This window comes from Varroa jacobsoni, unplaced genomic scaffold, assembly GCF_002532875.2.
Source record: "Varroa jacobsoni isolate VJ856 unplaced genomic scaffold, vjacob_1.0 scaffold_913, whole genome shotgun sequence".
NCBI classification, from domain to species: domain Eukaryota; kingdom Metazoa; phylum Arthropoda; class Arachnida; order Mesostigmata; family Varroidae; genus Varroa; species Varroa jacobsoni.
In genome coordinates, this window is record NW_019213815.1 from 155,593 (window position 1) to 162,719 (window position 7,127).

The 7,127-nt window shown below is 41.0% G+C and overlaps 2 long non-coding RNA genes across 2 annotated transcripts; one reads left to right on the forward strand and one right to left on the reverse strand.

Annotated features, from left to right (window-relative positions):
* The first annotated feature begins 850 nt into the window (after nucleotides 1-850).
* LOC111264914 (uncharacterized) lies at nucleotides 851-4,280 on the forward strand. The gene is made up of 2 exons (XR_015312866.1): nucleotides 851-1,734; nucleotides 4,102-4,280. It is a non-coding gene; the product is annotated as an uncharacterized LOC111264914 (long non-coding RNA).
* LOC111264915 (uncharacterized) lies at nucleotides 4,263-7,017 on the reverse strand. Its single transcript, XR_002683154.1, has 2 exons — nucleotides 5,028-7,017; nucleotides 4,263-4,898 (listed from the first exon to the last, which is right to left on the reverse strand). It is a non-coding gene; the product is annotated as an uncharacterized LOC111264915 (long non-coding RNA).
* Between the last annotated feature and the right edge of the window lie 110 nt (nucleotides 7,018-7,127).

Below are 7,127 nucleotides of genomic sequence, written 5' to 3' on the forward strand. Positions count from 1 at the left end.
TAACATTTAAAAGTGTGGTGCGATTTATTTGATTAGCCTTCACTCTTCTTGAAAAATTAACTTCACTGCAGACCAGTCGCGATAGGCTCGTTGAACATTCACGTTAAGCGAAGCTTCCATGAAAGTGATGCGCTTTTTTGTATAAACCGGATTAAGCTATCCTGCATCTTGGCACCTGTAAGTGTTGGCACTTGCCGTTCGTGTTTTTCAGGTACGAGTATGCGATAATAACAGGAGAAACTGCCGGATATAGACACTATTAAATACAAACAACTGCTTTAGCAAAGTTCGTAAATATCTAATAGAGGGCCGAGTTCAAAGCGACACTTTATTCGATCAATAAGATTGTTTCTGACAACTATTACAAATATATTGCATCTGTACTTGCCTTTTCTCTTATCTATTCGACTTATGTTTCTTCAGATATTATTACCGCTATTTGTCCATTATAAGAAATGAAGCCAATTTGCCGTGTGTTGTAAATCTCAGGCATTGAATTCTTTACGGTTAATAGCTACACGTCCGTTTCAAACTGTTACCACTAAGGTTACATTTGTTCCTTATTTTTTACTTCAAAACTGTTGGGATAAGCACTGTTACCTTCAATGTCATATGCCACACACACATATCGTAGGTTACATGTAGCTAGCTATCTTTCGCAGAATATATGTATATACTTGACCGCCGTCTCCACCTGGCTGCATCTTCATCAAATTTCCATTACGCTGCCCCTAGACGTAACAGTCCAATGGTCTTGATATTTTTCTCCTCCCATCACGGTATGCTTACCCTTGCCCGTTATGCACCTCTAGCAACCTCTCGGCCGCGCTACTCTGGTATCAGCATTATTATTGGGAGAGACATACTGAATAGACTACCTGAAGACGCCCTTTTCTTGTACCGTTTCTTGAAACAATGAATAAGGAAACGTCAATAAAAATATTTCTATTTTTGGTTTTTGTCATGCAACTATAAGCGAGGACACCGGACAAGAAATTCGTAACGCTTCCACTATGCCGATGGGTGTGCTCGGTGGAAAATTACGAAAACGATTTCGTTGTGAGGATTTTTCTTATGCAAGCAACGTGTCTATCGATGTGAATATACTGGACGTTATTTTAAAGTAAGGCAATGCGAATCCCTTCGTAACGAAGATTCGATGATCATTTTCATTGGAAGATCTTAGCTCACAGATTATTCTACGTACACCACATCGCGGTGCCATTGTTTTCAAACCGTCGGTAACGAAGGCGTTATACAGCTCGGAGGACTATGTGCAATACGTTGCTAACCAGTACTATAATTGTTGCTTTCTTAGTAGCTGTAACTGAAGCACAGGATTTTGCAGGATCGGACTTCGTATGGAAAGACAGCCTAAAAGAATTGCTCACGGTATACAATCACAGTGCGGACGAAGATATCGATCACGCAATTGATGAACACTGGGAAAGTGTGAAGCTTTTTGCATCCACTGTTAGGCCAAACTTAACGGCGGAACAGCTAGAGGAAGGTATTTTTCTTGAGCGTACCATTGAAAGTAGAGTAGCAATAAGTACAGAGTTGGACACGTGCATCTCGAGTCAATTGGCAGCTAAGCCGATAGCCGCCATATCCGTTCACGACAAAATCAAAAAGAAGATTCTCAATAATAGACGCTTCAGTCAAATAGAAATTTTGCGGTTTTGCCCAAATACGCGGGCAAACTGCACAAACATCGCTGCTATAGGAAATCAGGTAAATTTTTATACTGCCACCCCTTGATGGGCGATTTTGCAGAATCACGATATATACCCGTCAAAACTCACATCTATAAGCAAAATAGCTTTAAGTACTGGCCATAGATGTATCTCCAGGTGCTATAGAACGTTTGGGCTCCCTGATTTCAGAAGACCCTCAAAATTCAATGATCTGCATGACCACGCTGAAAATAACTCGCAAGATGTCCAGTTCCAACCTCATAGAACTTTAGGATTAACTTGTTAACCAATATTGTTCATTTCGCAACTTGTAGCCTGAACAATATAGACAATACCTTCAATCAGGTTACAAATTTGACCAACAAGCGTACAACAAACATACCCCTACAAATTGATATTTATTCAATTCTGTCAGACAGGAAATGATCCCACACGAATGCGTGAATAGTAAAAAGTGCACTGTAGCTTCATCAATTTCGATAGTTAAACCACTCTTTAAAAATATATTTCCTGTGTAATGAGTTCTAATTTACGACTGGAAACGAAAGTAAGGGTAGAAGGAAAAATGTTCAAGCTGCTGGCACGCAATCTATTCGTACAAAGCTAAGCTGGATTGCGAGTTTGAGCATGGGCAACATCAAATCCCCTCTTAATTTTACAGTCTTCTTTCTATCATTACTCTATCAGGAAATTCCTTTAGTAAGGTAACTTATACGTGTTTGAGCCGATATGCGTATAGTATTGCAGAGTTGCTGCTGCTAAACATGTCAAACACGGATTACGGACTAACTTCTGATACAGACACAAAGACCCTATTTGAACTCATATGCGTTCTCATATCACCTTTACGTCACAACAGTCTTTTCCTGCAATCCTAACCCTGTCTAATTTCAATCTATGATAGAATTATACCAATACATTCTAAAGATACGCGCAGACATGTTTTTTTTTTTGTGAGCTAATTCTCTACTAGGATGATAGTTACAAGTAGTTTTCCACAAACTATAAGGATTTCCATATTAAGCTTTTATGGGCGTATATTACGGTTTGGCCTTGCTATATAATTTCCTCGCAATTTCGACGACTGCGCATTCATTAGACGATCCTGTTCAGAAATATTTTTTGCTCTCTAACATGTAAGCATGAAAAAAACCTTACACGGAATACGTTACTTGCTAAACCTTTTCATACCAGATGAAAGGAAATTAAATGATATGTCACCAATTGTCCAAATCGCCATTGAAAGCTGAAATGCCCTCTATCACAGACGATCTGGACTAACCTTCAATATTTAAATGATTGAGGGCGAATATTTAATAAAGTTAAATTTTCTTTTTGTTATAAGCCACCTTAGTCAAGCCAACAATCAGAATTCTCAAATGCAGGAGACGCAATCGCTTGTGAAGTCTACGAGTAAATCCGATCACAATACCGTACTAACATGTTTCAGACGACTTGGATCCTTTCTCCTAGCTAGTTACAGCATGCTAAAGCAGCAGTATAATGGCCTGTCGTGGAAACAGACATCTGAGACTTAGCTAGGGAAAAGTTGTTGTCAAGTTTTAACTTCGTTCCGTAAGCTAAGATGTTATCCGTAAATACATTAACGAAGATGCACACCGTAATAATTGAAAATAATTGATAGAGCTGATTCGACCAAGGTCAAATAAATATTTGAAGTAAAATACTAACGAGGTATTTATTTTTTCCAACGTAGTTGTTTACTTTGACACGACAAGGCCTGATAAGCTTCGAAGCTTGCAAGCCATATTTATCGAAGCACAGCTCTATGGCTTGAAAACACTTGCGTCGTTCTTTAAACTACGATACAACCTATACTAGTAACTCGGCTGGAAAGTAATTTGCAATTCCCGGAACCGGAATGATACAACGCATAATCCATTGACACTGTACGAACAATCCAAATCAGGGCGATAATAACGCAAATAATAGCGAACAATCAGTTTGAGTTTTCACTCTTAGAATGCTTTTAATGAAGCAACACAACAATTATAACACTCTGATGCGGATTTAATAAACCCGTAAAACTTCCTTCAACTATAAGGTAAAACCTTGTTTGAGTATAGTTGAAGGTGAAACCGTTTCGACAACAGGTCCTATTCAGAAACCTTACTTGCATAATAACATCTTGTCGATGTTTAAAAATTTACATAAACGCAGTCAAATATTTCTTGAATCTATTTATCAACCAACATGCAACTTTCTGAAATAATAGCGAACGCTCTTCGGAAAAGAAAAATGCGTATTTAAATCGTATTAATGGACAGTAATGTCGTATTAAATACTTCATTTTCTATATATATACATATATTTGCTTTTGATTACCACCTTATGCTTTAGGCATCGCAGACAGTAACATAAGTGCGTTTTCCTTTATATCCAGGTAGCAGTCTGCACGCAGTCGTTGGCTGGAAGAAAACTCATAGCTTTGAATCCTGTCACCAAGAAAGTAGAAGTAGATATTTTCTGGCTACCTTCAGGATGTTCGTGTGTGGTCAAGTCCCCAATATGAGCTTGTAAAAAAACAAATAAATCCGTATGCTGTAGTTCTTTTCATATTCATTGGGAAAGCTCTTTATTGCAAGAAATAGTTATTATAGTTTTATTGTAAATAGCTAAAATATTTAAATTATTATTATTATCATAAAGGCCGGCTACCATTACAGGATGTCTCGTTGTAGGCGTCTTTAATACCTCAAATAATATCTTCGGTTCTGGTTCACGTTTTTTGAAAATTACAATGAGTCGTACCTCTAAGTCATTAATGTAAATTCGAATAGTAAAAGCAAACGTAAAACTTCCATCTTCCTTCAACGTTGAGACGACATAAAATAGGAACATGTAAATGACGCACAGATCTATCTTAATAACATTTGGTTGCAGTTGAGCAAAGATTTTATAAGGCACTTTTTTCCATTCATATACAAGTGTATATGAGCCTTATTTCATAGATATATTTGTATATGATTATGTTGTGTTCAGCTGCGCAGTTGCCGCATGACGAGCGTCTTCTTCATGGGGTCGCCTTCTCTCGATAAATGCGTTAAGTCGCTGCCCGTTTTTCGCGGGTAAATTTCAACTTTAGCAGCCGAGGCGGCCACTCCGCAGACGAAACATTTTAAGTCTGTGCGCTAACAATCTAATAGCATTGAGCGTGCGAATGAAAATTCACGGTGACTCCTGTGAAACAGGAACGAGAAAACCAGCATAGTCAAGAGAGGTAAAGGCAACTCGACCCATAGGCACGATAAAAAGATTGACTGTAAACGTCGTTTGTAGCAAAAACCTGTGCTTTAAAGAGGGACATACCTCTTACATTCTATGGAGGCCATACACATTCTCACTGCAAAGCGTTATTCTCTTTCGCCTATTCTCTGCGGCTCTCTGTAGCAACATCGTGTCGTAGACGCAGCTGCATATCATGCTAATTGCATGATTAGTGCTATGCTTCTCCGAAAGTTGAACATATTTTATGTATTACTTATCTATTGACGGTTACGCTCGACTTCCTATCATTCTTATTCGCTACACTGAAGGGCCATCGTTCAAATACAGCGATGTTACATTCGGCAACAGTTTGTAGTTCCCGCCGTTTTAGCAGACGGTGGGAACTATGAACTCGAATTCGAGCAATCAACTGACACCTTCTGCGCCACGTTTTTCCATTGCCTATTGAGTATTCCGTTATTTTGGATGTTGCTGCTGCTTGCATAGCCGCTGCTACTGTCATTCGCCCGCTCTTTCTGGTTGCTAATTCGCTCTGCTTCCTCGTAAGTTTCATATGAAGGCAATGATGCATCCCCCCACACTGGCGCTGCTGTTGCTGCTTATCACCTCATTCTGAGATACACCTGTATCTGTTTGTTTACTTCCTATGTTTCCGCTGCCGCTGACTCTACTGTTGTTATAGTCAGCTGCAGCAAATTTTGTCTGCTGTCGCCTCTTCACTGACAGATGGCCGGCGACGACGAGGATATGATATCGTAATGCTGAGGTGGGGTTTCATTCTTGTTCTCTGCTTCCGTTGCCCACCCATCGTCTGCTGCGTACTGTCTACTGCTTTCGTCTGCTTAGTGTCGCGGATGCTACGTTCCATAAGTGCTGCTGCTGCGGTCGTCGTCATCGTGGCCGTGTATTATTAAAAAATCAGATGACGAAAACAACTTTCTTCGATTTTTTCTTCTACTGCGCCGCTGTTGCTGCTAGCGCTGCCCATCCCTTCGTGCATTCACCCAAGAACCAATGGTCCCGTTCACAGTGGGCGGCTGCCGCCGACTGACTACTTAAGCAGTTGGTGATGCACAAGCTGATGTTAGTTCGTACCGCCGCATTTGCCTTTTGTGCTTCTGGCCTATGGGCTCGTGGAAGTGTTAGGAGAAATTGTTTGTCGTAATTTGATCACAGCGCCCTGTTTTTCCCGACCCAGTGTTATAAGTTAAGCTGGCCCAGCGCTATATGTACGTGATTATGTTCGTTTCGTCTCGAACAGCTGCCACAGTTTGCAGCTGATCCCCACTGCCTGCGACTGTATTGCCGAGGGTGTCAATGTCTGCAGTGTGTTTAATGTTCACGAACGGCGGCGACGACGACGACGACGATAAGCAACATTTACAATATTGGCAACTAAACGGAACAACGGCAATCGTGTACGGCTGTAACAATTACTGTAGTAAAACTTATCCAATGCGGGGTGTCCAACGACAATTATCTTGTCGTTGCTGCTGCTGCTTCTTTTCTTGCAGCTGCTGTACCGTTAACTGGTCCCTTTGATCTTTTCGTTCTATCTAAAGCATTTAGTGGATAGTATCATACAAGAGCTAGCTTGTGCATTCTGAATGGTGGCCTCGACGTAGTTCTTTGCGGTGAGTCTTTGCGCGGCGTAAAATTCAGCCTGCCAGTGCCGAATATTCAAAGGGTGGTTGCTAGTGCGTGTCCCGTCGTAAGACAAGCAACATGATCTAGCGCGAGTGTAATACAGAGGAGGCGACGTGAGAGTGGGTGGTCTTTGGTGTCGCATGGTGAAGGCTGGCTACACTCGTAGTGCTGGTTGTGGGGGACTCGCGCGGTGGGGATTGCGAGACTGCAATAAACGAATGAGCGAAAAAAAAGCGCTGAATGAAAGGATAACAACAAAACGAGAGCAAAAGGACAGTGAACAGGAAACGGCTACTAGTGCGAACGGCTAAAACAAACGAGGACGACAGCTTGGTGATAACACTGTGACGAAAATGTTGGTTCCAATGCTGATGCTGGCTGCGATTGGCAAGAGCAATACTGGCTAGCTACTGTGCCCTTAACGCCAAGGTTTGTACATACGTGCGTCGCATGTTGATGGACCTACGACAGCTAACTCAGCTAATTGGCATAATGTAACATACCTACTGTATTTTAGAAGTTACCTATTTATAC